The 20010-nt window shown below is 39.6% G+C and overlaps 1 protein-coding gene and 1 long non-coding RNA gene across 2 annotated transcripts in view; one reads left to right on the forward strand and one right to left on the reverse strand.

The window, feature by feature from the left end:
• LOC139955788 (uncharacterized) overlaps window positions 1-20010 on the forward strand; it is a 491243-nt gene that overhangs the window by 328307 nt on the left and 142926 nt on the right. The gene's annotated exons all lie outside the window — the stretch shown is intronic.
• Window positions 15282-17498, reverse strand: LOC139955637 (uncharacterized). The gene is made up of 2 exons (XR_011788876.1): window positions 17266-17498; window positions 15282-16067 (listed from the first exon to the last, which is right to left on the reverse strand). It is a non-coding gene; the product is annotated as an uncharacterized lncRNA (long non-coding RNA).

Consider the following 20010-nt stretch of genomic DNA (forward strand, 5'->3'; position numbering starts at 1 on the left):
AATGATCACAATTTTTTTAAACCCCAGAGCTTCCGTGCATGGGCATCGCCCAAAGGTCCCGAAAACACATTGACTAACCTAGGGCCCGAAACGGGTCCCTGGACCACACACCCGAGATGAGCGCATCCCATATATTGCTCAGTCAGATTGTGCTTGAAGAAACATACGATGAATTGGTCTATAAAAGGACCCTAAAGTGTTGCTAATTGAAATACTAAATATTTGTTTTTCCGTAAAAATGAAAAGTTTCTGTTTAAAAACATTTTTTGTCGTAGTAAATACAAATTGATGGTAAAAAAAAACAGTGCGATCATGTTATTGCAATAAAACAGATATAAGTTGTAAAATAACAGGATTTTTCAACTGTTACTTTAATTTACAGTTACTTCTGTAAAAATATTAATGATTGCAGTCAAATTTTGTTAAAAAAATAGAAAATAATTGTTTTCTAAATAAACAGAAAATATAGGTTATATTACATTTTGTTTTTGTAGCAATACAAACTGTTTGTAAAAATACAGTAATTTTTGGTTAATGGGAAAAAACCGGAAATTTATGTTAAAAAAGTCTGTAAACTGACAGATATTTTTAACAGTGTAGTATATGCTTTGTTTAATTCACTGATTGCTCGACGGGCATCAATGGAATTTGTGCAAGTCTTTGTTTAGATTAATTTGCATAAAATGCAGGTAAAGGGTCGGTATGAATAGGCCGGGTAAGCAGGTCTGGGCGTGGTATTCGTGTTTGATATAATATACTTGGTGCAAGGGTGCTGGGTGCACCACAGCAGTTACTTGTTGCAGTTGGACACGATGTCCGTTGGGCGACGTTAGCCCGCAGTACTTCGCTATTCTAATATAGTATATGTAGGGGCAACTTCGGTTCCCCGCTGATGAATTCGTGGCAATATATCTTGTCATATATCGTAAAGGACGTACCGATACGTGTAAAAAGCCGGAAACTGACCGAATTCCGTAAGTGTCTCATTTTCTTATGTATACTAAGTCAAACCTTACTATGCAGTAGAGGGAGCGCAACTAGTTAGTCGTATTCTTGTTTCTTATTTGAGTGTAGCGAGGCCGGAATATGCCAGAGATTGGAAAGCACATATAAAGTATATTTATGAGAAGTTTGTTAGTATCGAATGTCTGTACAGGGAGGGCATATTGTAAATAGTTGATAAGTGTTAATAAGGTGTAAAATGATGGGATCATACAATGAGATTAATGCATGTTTGATATGTTTCATATTGCCGATGTAACGTCTTATTTGTGTGAAATATTTGTTTATACAATGCGTACATTTTACGTTGTGTTTCAGGGTTTTTGCCCCTGGTTACGAGGACTACATAAAGCTCATACAAAAGACACACGCCAACCGAGTATTAACGTTGTCCAGTCGAATAGTTTTACCTTACCCGTGACACAATGGAATGCAAGTATTGTAACGCCGCCCGCCCCTAAGACTTCTCCCTTGCCCGTAGTTGGTAACTTCCCCAGAAACACCAGGAAGTACAGTCAGAGATGCAGACACGTTTTTTTTTTAGGTTAACTCGATTATTATTCTCCACCTGATTTTCCAAGCAAGTCTGCTCAACAAATTATAGCGATCACAGTACAAAATCAAAGAAACAAACGTAATGACGGACTAAGTAATAAAACAGACTAAAGCATACGTAGTTTGTACGCACTGCGTCAATAACGCAAAACGAACGCAGTGCGTCAATAACGCAAAATTAAAGCACTGCGTCAATAACGCAAAACGAACGTACTTTAACCTAGACTACGGTCACACAGGCATACGAATGTATCCTCTACGAAAGAGAACGCAGGTCCCAAATAGTAAGACTAGTTTCTAGAAGATATACGATGAACTGTACATGGGCTGTGTGTACAGTTAGGCCAGCCTAGTGCTCAGATATGTTACGTTAAAGCTTCGATTCAAGTGAATTCGTCGAGAAGAAGAATTGATGCCAGATACTTCGTTAAAGTAACGTGCAAGTTGTTTCCTATAAGATAAAGAAATGCTTAGAAAATGAGACCAGTCAAACTACTGTCCCAGTGATAATTTCTAAGGGCTTATATACGTCAGTTACACAGCGTTAATACTCTTAACATTTGATAGACATTACGATAGTCACGTCAAATACATTTATCAATGATTTACGTATAGTTAATTTTTAAAGGACTAACGGAAAATAAGTTTTATTGGCTTTAGTGTCAGAAATTATCCGTTGACCCTCTGTTGACGTGCGTCCTCGGTGCTTTCGTAGGTAGCTCAACACGTGTTAAATTCTTTCTTATGTTATCCATGTGTGAAAGTAACGAAAATTGTTCTCTTTTGAGACAAATAACTTGATTGGTTGTGCCTCGCGCATCACGCGAGCATTTAGTGATAGAAAAACAAACGCTACTGTGATTGGCTATTTTACTGAGACAGCTGTACTACTATTATGGAATATATTTTTGGACTTCCGCTGTATCTGAGATAAAATACAAAAGATTGATACAAGCACCGAATTGTTTGCAAGAAAAGCTAACAGCGAGGTAAACAATAAAGGGTGAATTTACGTTACAGTATACTCAGATGAAAGATAAAAAATAGGGTAAACTTTTAATATCAAAGATGCTGAAATATAGTATATTTGATAAAGAAATGCAACTAAATAAAATATATGGATTTTCCCTATTCCCCCTGTACATAATATGATGTTTGCGACCCTCTGGTGGGGGCTGTGCGTAATTTTGGAAGTTAGCCTCGGAAGAAGCCATGGTGTTACAAAGTCTTCAAAAATGTGAGTGAGACAAAAATAGCAGGAACACCCAATTTGTTTAGCAAAGGTGTGCCGGTGCTCCCTGGTTATTGTCCATGAACGTGAAGTTTTTTTTCACGGTGAAAATCTGTTGCATGAGAACTTTGATGTCAGAGAAGTGTGGACCTTCTTGGACAGGGCTGCACACGCGGCTGCGATACTTTTAGCATGGAGGATGTTAGGGTAAAGAGAAGTGACGTCGAAAGTACCGATGATGGCTGTACTGGGGATTTGGTTCTTGATATCTCCAAGTTTCCTGAGTAAGTCTGGAGTGTAATGGATGTAATAGTTAATCTGAGGAATAAGAGGTTTGATGAAGTGGTCCACAAACAAGGATATCTTCTCGTTGGGGACCCATTGCCTGAGATGATAGGCCTACCAGGGTTACCAGGCTTTTGAATTTTGGGCAGAAGATAAAACCTGGCTGCCTTACAGTCTGTGGGAGGAAGGAAAGCAACAGCCTTCTTAGAGATCTGGTTCCGCTGGTACATATCAGTGATGGCCTGTTTTATTATGCTGGGGGAAAATATCTGTGGGATCAGAATCATGAAAAGTGAAAATATCGTTGTTGGAGAGATGACGCATGGCCAGGGACGTCGCTAGAGGGGGGGTGTGGGGGGTGTCTCACCCCCCCAATCTTGGTAAAAATGACGATAGTTGGAAAATTTGAGTGCGACAGTCGGAATTTCCGACTGTCGGAATTTCCGACTGTCGCCAGCTTCAATTCGGAATTTCCGACTGTCGCGCAATAATTTTTCTGACTGTCGCATTCTTATTTTCATATGTTCTTGTAATTTGTGAGTGACATAAAATTTTCGATCAAAATTGACCTTTAATCAGTCATATTTACCACGTTTTCCTCGTCACATTGAGAAATTGTATCTCGCGATCCTTATACTCCACCATACAAAACTTGGTATGATTTTGAATACTCTAAAAAAAAATACAACGTTCGCCAGCTTCAATTCGGAAAATTTATGTATTAATTTTTCTATTGGGTGGGTCGACCCTGTTCGCTAGCTTAAAGTAAGTTCAGGATATACCAGGGACGTAGCCAGGGGGAGCAGGGGAGCGACTGCTCCCCCTTTGAGTGTCGAAAAAAATGTTTAAAAACTGTTGTTTTTTTAGCATGGTATTTTGTCAGTGCTCTTTTGATCTTGAATACTCGTCAACTCCGTTAACTCGATTATAATCGTAATAACATGCAGGCCTACTGATTCAACTACTTACTTAGTTTGGCAGATGCAATTAGATAAATTTAGCCTATTTCAAACCTACAGTTGGCCACTGCGTAATAAAATACATATTGCCTACCTAACCTCACTCGATGGAATGTCACGAACCGTATGCACAACGACGACGACAAGTTCGTTCTCATCCGTTCTATGATTCGTCCTTAGTTGTTGCACGAACAGCATGTTATGAAGCTAAGCTAGCAATCGTACGTGATACGCACTTCCTATAAATAATTATTACACTGTTAATACACGGAGATAACGATATTTTTTAGGCCACTGCAAATCTGGCTGTCTTACAAAATATGAAAGTTTATATTGTCCATCAGTTAAGTTCGTCAAATGTATTTAAGTCCAGACATTGGACAATAAACAAGAATCATCCTTCTGGAAAAATTGCAAAAGAGCACTATGTTTGTCTTTCTGATATATTATGTAAAAGAACATGTAAAAGAATTCAAACAGGAAACAAAATCTGCTGATAATATGATATCATATCATAATGATGAAACTGGCAACAAATTGCACCAGATCGCATCTAAGGACCTTCAATTGTTCAAAAAAAATCTCAAAGGGGAGGGGGACACCCCCTCCCCTTAGACCCCTCCCCCATATCAATCGCAAAAAGTGCTTCCCCTTTCAAATTCCTGGCTACGACGTTGGGATATACATTGTCTCTATGGTATACAATTAAAACACTCAATGCTAATCTACGGAAGTTTAAATGTGCCATCAACATAAGCAAAACTTTGCCCCATAAGGTACAAATGTATTGAAAACAGTTCGGAACAAAAGTGCAGTCGCGAAAGATGGGGTGTCTGACTGACACTGACCGTATCGTTGACGATGAGTGCGGGGGGGGGGGGTACAAGGGAGCAGTCGGAATTTTCTGACTCCAAAACCCATCCAGTTGGAATTTCAGCCACTACACCCCCCCCAATCATCAGGCCTTAGCTACGTCCCTGCGCATGGCTTCCTTGATATAATACTGTTGATCCTGGATGACAACTGCAGACAGTGGCGGACTGGCCACACATGCATTTGGGCAATGCCCGGTGGGCCAGTGGGCTGGGGAGCCTGGTAAAATTACAGCCCATTTTCACAGTAGTTAATAGAATACAGACGGGCTGTGTAGAAATATATTTTTAACTGTGGGAATCAGCTCATGAAATCACCCTGTAGTTGGTCTGTTAGTTCGTAACAAAAGAATGTGCTATTGGCAACCCGTCTGTGCTAATATTCTTACGATAAGATATACAAGTACGGAGACCAATGCATTCTGACATAAACATAGCATTGGCAGAGTATATAGATTTTATTAATCTGCACCTCGTCCTCCAGAAAACGAAGTAAAACATGCAAAATCTCATGATATTATTTGGTTACCACTCAGTAGCTAAGTCCTGAGAGATTATGTATGAATAAAAATGACCCACATACAGTAGGGTGTTTGGTTATCAAATGTTAGTCGACGAATTTGAGTATTTGTCCTCGATTTCGCGAAATAGGTCCCCACACTAATTGAAATGGGCGACAAAAGTGTGTGTAAGTAAAGGGTACTACCCTATAGAAAATCATGATTCCTAGTACAGAATGTGACATAAAGAGACTCAAGAGAGGGACATAAAGGGTGGGACATGGAGAGAGGGACACGGGTGAGAGACGAAGAAGGAGGGGAGAGGGAAGTGGGGACTGGCGAGGAACGTGTAGAGAGAGACGTTTATAGATGGACGTAGGCGCGGATCCAGAGGGGGGGGGGTCCAGGGGGTCCGGACCCCCTGCTCTAAAACATATATTGTTGTTTATTTTTGTTAATGTTTTTAACTTTTCTCAGTTTAATCAAGTGTTGCTTCTGGGAAATAATTATTGGGTCTATTTATAGGATTATGGTTACCTACAAAATTGAGAAATATAGCACCATTTTGCATCTAGGCATTCCTTAACTTAAAAAAAATCACCCCTCCCCTTAGACCCCTCCCCTAGGACGGCGATCACTATGTAAGTAATATATCAATGAATAACGGGACCGTCTTTGTGAAAAATACCCGGGCCGGTTTTAAGACCCAGTCCGCAGCTGATGCAGGACTTTTGTAGGCTGGCTTGATGATAATGTCAGTGCGAGACAGTGAGAGAGTGCTGTACGTTCACCTCTTGGAAGGTTGTTGTGCGGAGAGCAGAGTTTTACTGGTTAATTTCAGAGTTGACGACTTGTGTGTATAGGCTTCTAAAATAGGGACTCTGTTCTTAGGAGACATCCAAGAACTTTTCTTGCAGAAGGGTCCCCGTTCAGTTGGAGGATCATCTAGGAAGAACCGGGCAAATGATGGAGGAGTAGGACAGAAGTTAAGTCCATTGGAGAGAAGCATAAGTTCTGCACTGGTAACAGTAGAACAAGAGAAATTAACAACTGTAGTTGAGGATGGTGGGGTCCGGGGCTTTCTAAAACGGTTGCAATTAAGCGGTACGTTTGCGTCTTTTCAGAAGGTCAATCATTTTCTTCTTTCTTCTTTCTGTGAGTTATGTGTTCATCGTTGGGGCTATCTAAAGACGATTGGCAGTGTTTGGTAAGGATATGTTGATGAGACGGATGGAGGTGCTGTGTACACGGGCGGCGATTTGTTTCAAATATTGGGGGGGGGGGGACATTTGCTTGGATGCAGGCGAATTACTATCAAAGCGGAGCGACACCATTGGTTGGCGCGCAGCGTACAATACAATTTCTGGTTTTGATAGCCCCCCAGATCACCGGAAATGGCACTTCTCGGGCTTGAAAATGACCAACCAGATGTACACTTTTGCCTGAGAACCAAGTTTTTCCCAATAGTTTTTTTTTCATTCATAACCTTTTTCAAGATTGTCACCAGTCACACATCATGTTCAACCTCATCGCATCTCCTGTGGATCATTGCTTTTGTAGGTACTTCTACGTACGGCGCCCCACAATACCTGTCAGCCCCACTTTTCAAGGTTTTAAGCTCGTTATTTGTTCAGAATTTGAATAATAAATTCACTTCAAAACATACCCATAATGTTGCACAAAATTTCATCTATGAACAACCAATATAGAAAACCCCCTTCAATCCCTAACAGACCGGTCAAAATTGCACGAGTAGAGGGAAGTATGATGAAGAATACGTTGGTCAATAAATTTTTGAAAATTCAGACATAGTTAATTTATTGGTGTACAAATATTAAAACCTCTTATAACGGCTACTATAAAACTTCGATATCATTAAAAAAAATATGCTCGCCCCCCCCCCCCCCCTTGGATACGCGCCTGCGATTAGAAATCTTGTAGGAAACAGGCCAAATGGAAACCCAGTGAACCCATATCGACGTGGATCATATGTATGATTGTACATACTTACACTCATACACAAGAGATGTACAGACATTGTGATAATAATCATGAGTGACAACATGCTATACGGTCACAGGTCACAGAAACGACCACAAAGAGTCATTTACCAGCTCATGCAGCATGTGTTGGATGAAGTTTATAGCCACCGCCAAATATGATTTGGATAAATAATTTCACGCATTATTTTCTATTTATAGCCACACAAAAAAATTATGCCACCAAAATGTTGGGGGGGGGGGGGATATTAGATACTACCGTATATCCCCACCTAAAATATTGGCCTTGCGAGGAATTTGCCAAGGGAGGGGCGAAGCATGTAGGCAAACTATCTAAGCGTAGCGCCACCATGAGTTGGCGCGAAGCCGCCAAGCGCAAAAGAAAATTTTGGCCGAAAATGCCTCCCAGATCGCTGGAAATGGCACTTCCCAGGCCTTGTAAGTTGCATCTAAGCATTTTCTATTTTGAAATTACTAGCGATATCATAAAAAGTACACAAAATATGCTAAAAAAAAACTATGCCACCAAATATTGGGGGGGGGGGGGATATTAGATATTATACAACACCTAATTACATTCCGGCCATTTGATTGGTCAATTGCTCGTCGATTGCATGCAAAATCCGCTCTATTGCACGCTATGATGATAGAACCATGCATTATACTTTTTTGGTAGCACTTTTTTCAATGGTAAGAGAGCAGAGAAACCTGTCTGTTCAAAACAATCTGTTGCATGAGTGCATTTTACATCCAATTATATCCGAATTTGAAGGTGTTGTATTCGTTGAAAGATGTAATTTGTTCCATTCAACTCGGCTGCGCCTCGTTGAATGGAGCAAATTACATCTTTCAACTCATGAAATATTTGCACTATTGCACTCATAACCATTCATTATTTGTATACTATATCCCCCAACCTAAAATATTGGGGGGACATGCTCCCCCGCCCCCCCCCCCCAATGATCGCCGCCCATGGCTGTGTAGGACTCGGTTCCACTCTCTCTGGAGTCCTGGAGGAAGTGTTCCTACTGTACGTGTTGGTTGGTGTGTAACCTGTAGACCTGAGGTAATAATGCGAGAGAGAGAGAGAGAGAGCAAGAGCAGAACCTGTAGTTGGAAAGATGGAAAGAATAGCGCTGGGATATCTGCATCAGTCATTTTCTGAGCTTCTGAAACAAAAGATAGTGGTGAGACATGGTGAAAACAGCGGGATGAGTTAATGATGAAAATGAAATGAAATGTATTGTAAGTAGTCTGTGAAGAACTGAAGAAAAGGAGCATGATGTTATATCGTCTTATTCTCAACGAAAACTGTAAAAGCAATTCTATAGTGACATATATCTGACCAGTGCGAAAACGACAGATCGAGCTAATTGCTCTAGCGACCTTGGAAATTGACGAATTTAGCTTGAAAGTCAATAAAACAAATACTTGTGGTACACCTTTGTTACAATGGCCGACGAGACCAAATCTCAAGTGTCCAAGGTAACCAGTATCCCCCTCTGCCCCCCCATCACCCCCCCCATAAACGAAAAGAAAGGAAAATGAAACATGATTTGGTTGAACGTGCCAGACGGCAAGAGTGTACGGGACAACCATCGTACGTGTACCAGAGCCGTATATAGAGAGAGTTTGGCCAACTGGCGATTTGTGACGTCACACGCAAACCATGGGCATCAAAATAGGTCCAGTTGTCGTTACCAGTTGCGCGAAACACGAAAAACACCACACACAATATATAGCAGCTTTGCAAACTGTGCTCGTTGCGAACAAACGAAGCGACTCAGAATGTCAGATTTTGACAGGCATACGAGGAACAAAATGGATATCAGGTAATGAATTAGAGTATGCGTTATTTAATGACATTTACGTTTAACTTCACACCTGAAATGCATAGAAAACTAGCTGAAAACCTGTCATTACACTTGTTTTATTTTACGCCTCATACTACTAGTCCTACTTTAGTCATACAAACGAAAAGCACACATCATAGTCCTGGCTAGGCTAGATTACAGACGCACAACTATAGCATCAGGCCTACATTAATAGATCCTTCAATTAAATAAAGTAGACCTACACATAAAATGACAATTTATGCTTCACTGATCTTTTCAGGTTTGCCAAAAAGTAGTTGTACCAGAGGTCATTGTATTAAACTCCAGAAGTTACATAGTAGGATTAATATTCGGCATAACTTTTTCTCTAAAGTCTAATACAACTTATACAAGGGTTGTGAATGGATGAAATGGTTTGCCTGAGAAGGTTGAATTGCAAGTAGTGTGAATGGGTTTAAGAATACTTTGGATGAGTACATTAAGCATTGTAATTGGGTATGACATTTGATGTCCTCGGTTTTATTCCTCTCATATAGCCTTAGGGTCCTTAATGGGGACTTGAATGTCTCTCCTGGTCTTTTTTTCTACTAAACTAAACTATATACTTGAGTGTAGGAGTTAGCAATAGTTGGGAGTCTGTGGGCAAACCTAAGAATGATATTGTGGTGTTAATTTCTCAGGAATGTAGTACTAGGCTATAGTAGGTGCAACAGATTGAATGGGTCTGTCGAGAAAAAAAAAACCTGCAACAACTGAATACTGGTGTATGTTGTAGCTTATGTATTTTCCATTAACATATATACTATACGGTCATGTCCTTAATAAGGTTTCATGGATCACACTGACATAGTGTGCCTACTTGTCAGTGTTGTCAACTGAGCACAGGGCTGATGACATCATTCAGTTTGTTATTATGCAGACAGCAAATGGCCATAATGATAATTATTAATTGTTACTTATTCTTCATACTGCCCTTACTTGCCTTACCTGAACAGTGATGTATAAAAATGCAAGAAGTCGTTAAGCTTTTCATTTAAGAATCGTTTCAGCCTGTCCTATTTCAAACATATGATTGGCAGGTTTCCGCGTTACATAGCTTATCAAAATGGAGCTGTTCTGTAAAGCAAGAAAATCACACATATGCATGCATACAAACACACTCATATATAACAATTTCTGAATATCTTTTCAGCTGCCCAAAGGTACTGGAATGCAAGCTCTGTTGGGTGAATTAAAAAACCCTCATTGTACTCTTTTATCATGGTCAGCGTAGCTGGAACCAGCAATGATGGTGATGTGGATTTGACAGTACCTAGACACGAATTCAATAGCTGCTTTGTGTTGAAGTGGGCTCAACTTGCTCAAGGCCATGACAGGATGACGACTAGACATTAGGATGAGTTATCTGTTGCAGAGCTCTATAAACCAGGCAGTTGTTAAAACATCCATTGGGTGACCCTCACAGTCTACCAGGCACTGCATCGCAGAAGCAAAATGAAGTGTGTGTTATACCTTCATCTTATGAGAGTGGAATGGTATCAGTGTGGCCTCTGTCAATTTGGCTTCAAGTCTTTGTTTTCTTGAAAGCTGAGAAGATCTTTCATTGGTTTCACACTGACCTCTGTACTTGACAATTCATGTGTATTTGCCAGCTCAGGAGGAAGCCAGATTTTAATTACATTAACCAATGCTGACTTTTTTTTGGACATGTGGTACATCTGCAAGGAGGTGAAGGAAGCAGTTGGAGTTGCATGGATGTGGAATCTTGTTGATAGTCTGGCAGTCTTATCCACAGATTATCCCAAAGCTTCTCCACATTGCCACATTCAGAACTTATTACATTGATGAACTTGAAAATTGCAGGAATCTAACGAAGCACCCATCAAGGGAATTTGTTTGTATAATTATTGAAAGCTGTGACCTTCTGATGTGACAGACTAATGTGAAATAAAGGGCAGTAGATTACCTTGTAAATGAACCTTGTTATTGTCTGATTGTATCTAATGTTTGCAAAATTTTAAGTTGCATGCTACCAATTGAAACATAATTCTTTCTCTATTAATGGGATAAAAATACTTCTCCTTAAAGGGTGTGGAGACTCCCGCACAAAGAAACGTCTCATGCCGGTTATCTGACCTAGTTTCGAATGCGGTGTAACAGAAGTGTTAGACACCACCATTGACCCCAGAAAATACGCATACAGCTTGCTACCATCTGTAAATAGACATTAGTGTACAGTCAATACAAACATCACAGTCAATACCCACAACACAGTGCACATAGCAGCGTGGACATCTCAGGTCTAGATAAAAGATAACAAGGTCTCAGGTTTCATTACTGTCTGCATTTTGTAGCGACACAAAAAAAACTTCACTTGCAAGCAACGGAAAGTAAACTTTTTCAGAGCGCGGCATGCGGTTTAGGGCAAGTCTTCAATACCTTTAAATATACTGCATCGGTTGTTGTCACTTGATCATTTGCTTGTGTGTGAGCTAAACAGCTTAAATAATAAGTAAAAAAATAATACAAACTTTCAAATTGCCAGATATTTACTTACTCAAAATCATTATCCAATCATGATTTGTTGCTATTCTTGAGTCCATTATTCAGATGATGAGGCAGATTCCCTTCAACTCTCCATGATGAAGGTAAAACCTTATATCTTAACCAACTGCCATTGAGTGTCCATTTGAAAGTTTCAAACACACAAGTGCATTGATTAAAACAAAGACTTTATTGCTGTGGTTGCAGGAACTGGATTTCAGTCTAGTAGTCACTCACCAGGTTTGTCATTATGACAGTCTGCTAACTGTAGCTTTTTATGTTAGGAGTTTTTCTTCAGAGCACATGTCACCTTTGATTTGTAAAAAAAGTCCTGAAATTCAGGGAATTAAAATTTACTGTCTAAAGATAATTTAAAAAGATTTTTTTTAACTTCAATCGTCAATGTGGGTGTCAATTAAGGGAATAAGGAGGTACTGATGCAACTTTGATAAATGATAGTTGACTGCATCCAAATTAAACCAAGGCCTAGGCTAAACTTTTGAAGAAGAAAAAATTAGGCTGAATTCATGTTAGCCTAAAAAGGCTAGGCCAATGCTGACAATTAACACAAACCAAGATCATTTAACCATTTGGGCACTTGTTTATGGCATACTAAAAGGGTCTATATAATTAGGCCTGTATGTGTACACAACCCACAAGTTGCCAATGAGTATAGACCTAGCCTAACTAGTTTAGGCCTAGGCTACTTTGTTTTCCTTAGACCTAGTTGAATTGGGCCTTATACTGTGCCATATTATGTAATGTGCTATAACAGTTGTAGTAATAGCAAGAATGGTCCAGGTCTAACTAAGCCCAGGCTTAACTTATGCTTCGGGCTTAACTAAGGATTAGGGCTTTACGTGATGCCTAGAGGCTAGCCCACCCTTTTACATTAAACTAAAAGTGATACTTTTATAGCCTGGCTAGGCATACAATAACTAGGAATTAGGATAACTATATGTGCGACTGAAACTGCCATGCCTATGATTAGGAGAGCTGGCATAATGAAATCGAATTTGTGGATCGTAAAACGAGAGAGAATAGCCATGCATGTAATTACAGAAACCAGTCTGAACGTAAAATTCTCGCATTGCTTGTACATTACTCGTATTACACTAGGGCCTATGGCTAGTATGGGCCTAGGCTACACAGACTTTTTTTCATTAGATCTCCATCTTGTTCTTTCTACTTCCAAAAATTCCTCTTCTTTTATGGTCAGTCGGATAATCAAACAACAATATCCATGTTCTGACCGATTGCAGCATCTCCAGCACCATTTCTTTCATAATTTCGTACTTTTTTCGTGTACACAAACGATAGTCTATACACTGTGAGTATGCGTGTCGTCTGCTATAAAGTTTTCAAGTGGACCTATTTTACCACCCTGTGTGGGCGTTTTCCCTCTCGACCAATCCAAATCGGTTACATGGTTGGCCAAACTCTCTCTATATACGGCTCTGACGTGTACCAGAGCCGTATATAGAGAGAGTTTGGCCAACCATGTAACCGATTTGGATTGGTCGAGAGGGAAAACGCCCACACAGGGTGGTAAAATAGGTCCACTTGAAAACTTTATAGCAGACGACACGCATACTCACAGTGTATAGACTATCGTTTTGTACACGAAAAAAGTACGAAATTATGAAAGAAATGGTGCTGGGGATGCTGCAATCGGTCAGAACATGGATATTGTTGTTCGATTATCCCACTGACCATAAAAGAAGAGGAATTTTTTGGAAGTAGAAAGAACAAGATGGAGATCTAATGAAAAAAAGTCTGTGTAGCCTAGGCCCATACTAGCCATAGGCCCTAGTGTAATACGAGTAATGTACAAGCAATGCGAGAATTTTACGTTCAGACTGGTTTCTGTAATTACATGCATGGCTATTCTCTCTCGTTTTACGATCCACAAATTCGATTTCATTATGCCAGCTCTCCTAATCATAGGCATGGCAGTTTCAGTCGCACATATAGTTATCCTAATTCCTAGTTATTGTATGCCTAGGCTATGCCTAGCCTAAAAAAGTATCACTTTTAGTTCTATGTAAAAGGGTGGGCTAGCCTCTAGGCATCACGTAAAGCCCTAATCCTTAGTTAAGCCCGAAGCATAAGTTAAGCCTGGGCTTAGTTAGACCTGGACCATTCTTGCTATTACTACAACTGTTATAGCACATTACATAATATGGCACAGTATAAGGCCCAATTAAACTAGGTCTAAGGAAAACAAAGTAGCCTAGGCCTAAACTAGTTAGGCTAGGTCTATACTCATGGCAACTTGTGGGTTGTGTACACATACAGGCCTAATTATATAGACCCTTTTAGTATGTCATAAACAAGTGCCCAAATGGTTAAATGATCTTGGTTTGTGTTAATTGTCAGCATTGGCCTAGCCTTTTTAGGCTAACATGAATTCAGCCTAATTTTTTCTTCTTCAAAAGTATAGCCTAGGCCTTGGTTTAATTTGGATGCAGTCAACTATCATTTATCAAAGTTGCATCAGTACCTCCTTGGCCTTAATTGACACCCACATTGACGATTGAAGTTAAAAAAAACCTTTTTAAATTATCTTTAGACAGTAAATTTTAACTCCCTGAATTTCAGGACTTTTTTTACAAATCAAAGGTGACATGTGCTTTGAAGAAAAACTCCTAACATAAAAAGCCACAGTTAGCAGACTGTGATAATGACAAACCTGGTGAGTGACTTCTAGACTGAAATCCAGTTCCTGCAACCACAGCAATAAAGTCTTTGTTTTAATCAATGCACTTGTGTGTTTGAAACTTTCAAATGGACACTCAATGGCAGTTGGTTAAGATATAAGGTTTTACCTTCATCATGGAGAGTCGAAGGGAATCTGCCTCATCATCTGAATAATGGACTCAAGGATAGCAACAAATCATGATTGGATAATGATTTTGAGCAAGTAAATATCTGGCAATTTGAAAGTTTGTATTACTTTTTTACATATTATTTAAGCTGTTTAGCTCACACACAAGCAAATGATCAAGTGACAACAACCGATGCAGTATATTTAAAGGTATTGAAGACTTGCCCTAAACCGCATGCCGCGCTCTGAAAAAGTTTACTTTCCGTTGCTTGCAAGTGAAGTTTTTTTTGTGTCGCTACAAAATGCAGACAGTAATGAAACCCGATACCTTGTTATCTTTTATCTAGACCTGAGATGTCCACGCTGCTATGTGCACTGTGTTGTGGGTATTGACTGTGATGTTTGTATTGACTGTACACTAATGTCTATTTACTGATGGTAGCAAGCTGTATGTGTATTTTCTGGGATCAATGGTGGTGTCTAACACTTCTGTTACACCGCATTCGAATCTAGGTCAGATAACCGGCATGAGACGTTTCTTTGTGCGGGAGTCTCCACACCCTTTAAGGAGAAGTATTTATATCCCATTAATAGAGAAAGAATTATGTTTCAATTGGTAGCATGCAACTTAAAATTTTGCAAACATTAGATACAATCAAACAATAACAAGGTTCATTTACAAGGTAATCTACTGCCCTTTATTTCACATTAGTCTGTCACATCAGAAGGTCACAGCTTTCAATAATTATACAAACAAATTCCCTTGATGGGTGCTTCGTTAGATTCCTGCAATTTTCAAGTTTATCAATGTAATAAGTTCTGAATGTGGCAATGTGGAGAAGCTTTGGGATAATCTGTGGATAAGACTGCCAGACTATCAACAAGATTCCACATCCATGCAACTCCAACTGCTTCCTTCACCTCCTTGCAGATGTACCACATGTCCAAAAAAAAGTCAGCATTGGTTAATGTAATTAAAATCTGGCTTCCTCCTGAGCTGGCAAATACACATGAATTGTCAAGTACAGAGGTCAGTGTGAAACCACTGAGAGATCTTCTCAGCTTTCAAGAAAACAAAGACTTGAAGCCAAATTGACAGAGGCCACACTGATACCATTCCACTCTCATAAGATGAAGGTATCACACACACTTCATTTTGCTTCTGCGATGCAGTGCCTGGTAGACTGTGAGGGTCACCCAATGGATGTTTTAACAACTGCCTGGTTTATAGAGCTCTACAACAGATAATTCATCCTAATGTCTAGTCGTCATCCTGTCATGGCCTTGAGCAAGTTGAACCCACTTCAGCACAAAGCAGCTATTGAATTCTTGTCTAGGTACTGTCAAATCCACATCACCATCATTGCTGGTTCCAGCTACGCTGACCATGATAAAAGAGTACAATGAGGGTTTTTTACTTCACCCAACAGAGCTTGCATTCCAGTACCATTGGGCAGCTGAAAAGATATTCAGAAATTGTTATATATGAGTGTGTTTGTATGCATGCATAATAATGCGTGATTTTCTTGCTTTACAGAACAGCTCCATTTTGATAAGCTATGTAACGTGTAAACCTGCCAATCATATGTTTGAAATAGGACAGGCTGAAACGATTCTTAAATGAAAAGCTTAAAGACTTCTTGCATTTTTATACATCACTGTTCAGGTAAGGCCAGTAAGGGCAGTATGAAGAATAAGTAACAATTAATAATTATCATTATGGCCATTTGCTGTCTGCATAAAAACAAACTGAATGATGTCATCAGCCCTATGCTCAGTTGACAAAACTGACAAGTAGGCACACTATGTCAGTGTGATCCATGAAACCTCATTAAGGACATGACCGTATAGTATATATGTTAATGGAAAATACATAAGCTACAACATACACCAGTATTCAGTTGTTGCAGGGTTTTTTTTTCTCGACAGACCCATTCAATCTGTTGCACCTACTATAGCCTAGTACTACATTCCTGAGAAATTAACACCACAATATCAGTCTTAGGTTTGCCCACAGACTCCCAACTATTGCTAACTCCTACACTCAAGTATATAGTTTAGTTTAGTAGAAAAAATGACCAGGAGAGACATTCAAGTCCCCATTAAGGACCCTAAGGCTATATGAGAGGAATAAAACCGAGGACATCAAATGTCATACCCAATTACAATGCTTAATGTACTCATCCAAAGTATTCTTAAACCCATACACACTACTTGCAATTCAACCTTCTCAGGCAAACCATTCAATCCATTCACAACCCTTGTATAAGTTGTATTAGACTTTAGAGAAAAAGTTATGCCGAATATTAATCCTACTATGTAACTTCTGGAGTTTAATACAATGACCTCTGGTACAACTACTTTTTGGCAAACCTGAAAGATCAGTGAAGCATAAATTGTCATTTTATGTGTAGGCCTACTTTATTTAATTGAAGGATCTATTAATGTAGGCCTGATGCTATAGTTGTGCGTCTGTAATCTAGCCTAGCCAGGACTGTGATGTGTGCTTTTCGTTTGTATGACTAAAGTAGGACTAGTAGTATGAGGCGTAAAATAAAACAAGTGTAATGACAGGTTTTCAGCTAGTTTTCTATGCATTTCAGGTGTGAAGATAAACGTAAATGTCATTAACTAACGCATACTCTAATTCATTACCTGATATCCATTTTGTTCCTCGTATGCCTGTCAAAATCTGACATTCTGAGTCGCTTCGTTTGTTCGCAACGAGCACAGTGTGCAAAGCTGCTATATATTGTGTGTGGTGTTTTTCGTGTTTCGCGCAACTGGTAACGACAACTGGACCTATTTTGATGCCCATGGTTTGCGTGTGACGTCACAAATCGCCAGTTGGCCAAACTCTCTCTATATACGGCTCTGACGTGTACGAACTAAATATGCCCTCTAAATAATTATACGTTACTTTTATTCCCCATATGTAATAATGGTTGATTCCAATATTTCTTTTCAAAAGTTCGAGCCAATGACGTAGTTTGCACAAGGAAGTAACGATGTATCCTAAACAAAGACAACTCTACGGCAGTCTAAGCACGTACTAGGCTACTGTACATCGATAGTCACTCTCCAAACACGAATCTATTTGCATATCTTCGACGATTTGAATTCCTTGAGAAGTTGTCATAAAATAACACACGAACCTACCAACTACTGAGCTGTTGGTAGGGTGACACGAAAGCCAGGAAGTACCAGCACACAACAAGTTCTCTCTTTACTCATCACTGTGCAGCTCGCGTAGTAAACGATGGCAGAACAACACGCAGACTACACAGTGTTCGGTTAGGCTCCAAACTGTACCCACTGCCAACAACACACGTATCACCACCTTACACAGGGTGCAAATCAGGAACTCCTCAGCCTTATCAAGGCCGACTGCCTTTATTGTGAACGAAATGGCTAGCATTGTACGTGGAAGTAGGAGTCCCGTGTTGTTAACTGCGACTGTAACAGTGCTTCTATTATTTCTGTTAAAATTCGCTCCTGCATTTGGTAAGTTGGATCAAGAAATGCCACTATGCAGCTGTCACTGTGTCCTCCGTACACAAGTTAAAGCGGCAATGGCAGTGCCTGGCATTGGTAAACTACCAAACCTATACTAGACTAAGCCTAACGCTAATTTAAGAGACCTAGGTCTCCTGCCAATACTGTAATTATGCTGGGCGTATTACAGCTGTAATAAATAAGTTTACTGCTGTCATTTGCAATGTCTTGCTATAACCATAAGCCAACAAGTGTTATATTTTCTAACAGGCATAGAACAACATCCTACAGGTGGTTTGAAAGGCCATAGCTAGGATCAACAACTTTGTATTTCAAAGATTGCTGGCTAGCATGGTGGGTTCATAATTGATACACTTAAAGGAAGTGTCTGGTGGACGAATTGGATACATTGTCTGCATTCTTATTTTTTTCTTGCTAACCATGTGAAACATGTCCCCATTCGACTTTTACTTCTTGTTGAAATCTGGTTTTTAAATTCACCAGTTTCTCACCGAAAGCATCAATTTGGTGAAATGAGGTTGTGCAGGCAAATAAGCACTTCCATTTCCGCAGCAATCTTGCGTGTACACACACCTGGGTGATTTACTATTATATATTAGGTACACATCGCGAACGTACCCACAGCTGCCTACCATGCCCAGTTGGTACGTACATGGTGTTGCACATATCACACTCTCACACTCAAACCACAGTTTATTCATCGTTCTTCGAAATCATTGAAATAAAATTACAGACCAACTTTACAGTAAAAGGAAGCTAGAAAGTATATGGAACATCGAAAGATGAAACTTGGCGGAATCGATGTCAGAGCAGAATGTATAGTTACTGAGAAGCTAGGCTTTCCGAGAACTGTCGTTTGAAAACGTAAGAGTAGCCTACACGTGAACATTTTTGGCAATGGAGCTGCATAACGCGATGTATAAACAACAAAGAATCTGCTGTTAAAATTTCAAAAATCACATATAATCACATGCACTACATATTTTTAAGACATATAATTGATAAGAAATTTCACCAAAAATTAAGGAAGAAATTCATCTGTATTTAAACCCCGTACTTGTTGTGCTTGCTGTAGGAACTGTATTGAGCCTGGGTTATGTCGCAATCTTTAATTTGCGAAGATGACATCACATGCTCTACTGTTCAAAGTATATTTGAAATATATCCATCCTAAACAATTGATAGATTGTTTCTCTGTCAAACGCAACCTTAGCTTCCTCATATTTTGAAAACATGTTTGGAAAATTATTTATCGTCTTTTAAGGTAACTTCTTAAGGCTACCAGAAATTTCTTTGAAGAATTTAATCAACGATGTCTATCAAAGAAAAATCCAAATCACTCAAACTGTAGGCCTATGCATTTTTGGTTTCGATAAATCCTAACCTTTGTGGTCATGCAGGCGCATGAATGTGTGTGACGCCTTGCTTGTAACCCGACATCTTAAGAAGGGAAGCTTTATTTGGTGTGTAGGATTACCACATTGAGTAGAAGAAGCCTAGTGTTATCTGGGGATATCAAAAGGTCATTTGGAGTCATCAGGGGTCAAATTGTGAAACTTTGTAAAAAAGATATCTAAATAAGGAGAGCTTGGTCTGCTTGGAGCAATCTCATATTTGATGTAGAGAAGTACCACATTGGATAGGAAAAACCCAGATTGTGTTTTTGGTTCCTTGCTTTAGCAAAAGGAACCTATGCAGTCAGGTTGGCGTATGTGTGTGTGTGTGTGTGGGTGTATGTGTGTGTGTGTGTGCGTCTGTGACACTTGCTTGGGTACGCTCTATCTCAATAAGGGAATGTTGGATTGAGGTCAAACTTGGACTATAGATCCGCCATATGGAGAAGGTGTGCCCTATTGTTTTTGGTGCTCACAAAGGTCACCAAAG

This window comes from Apostichopus japonicus, chromosome 2 (genome assembly GCF_037975245.1).
Source record: "Apostichopus japonicus isolate 1M-3 chromosome 2, ASM3797524v1, whole genome shotgun sequence".
Classification (NCBI taxonomy): Eukaryota; Metazoa; Echinodermata; class Holothuroidea; order Aspidochirotida; family Stichopodidae; genus Apostichopus; species Apostichopus japonicus.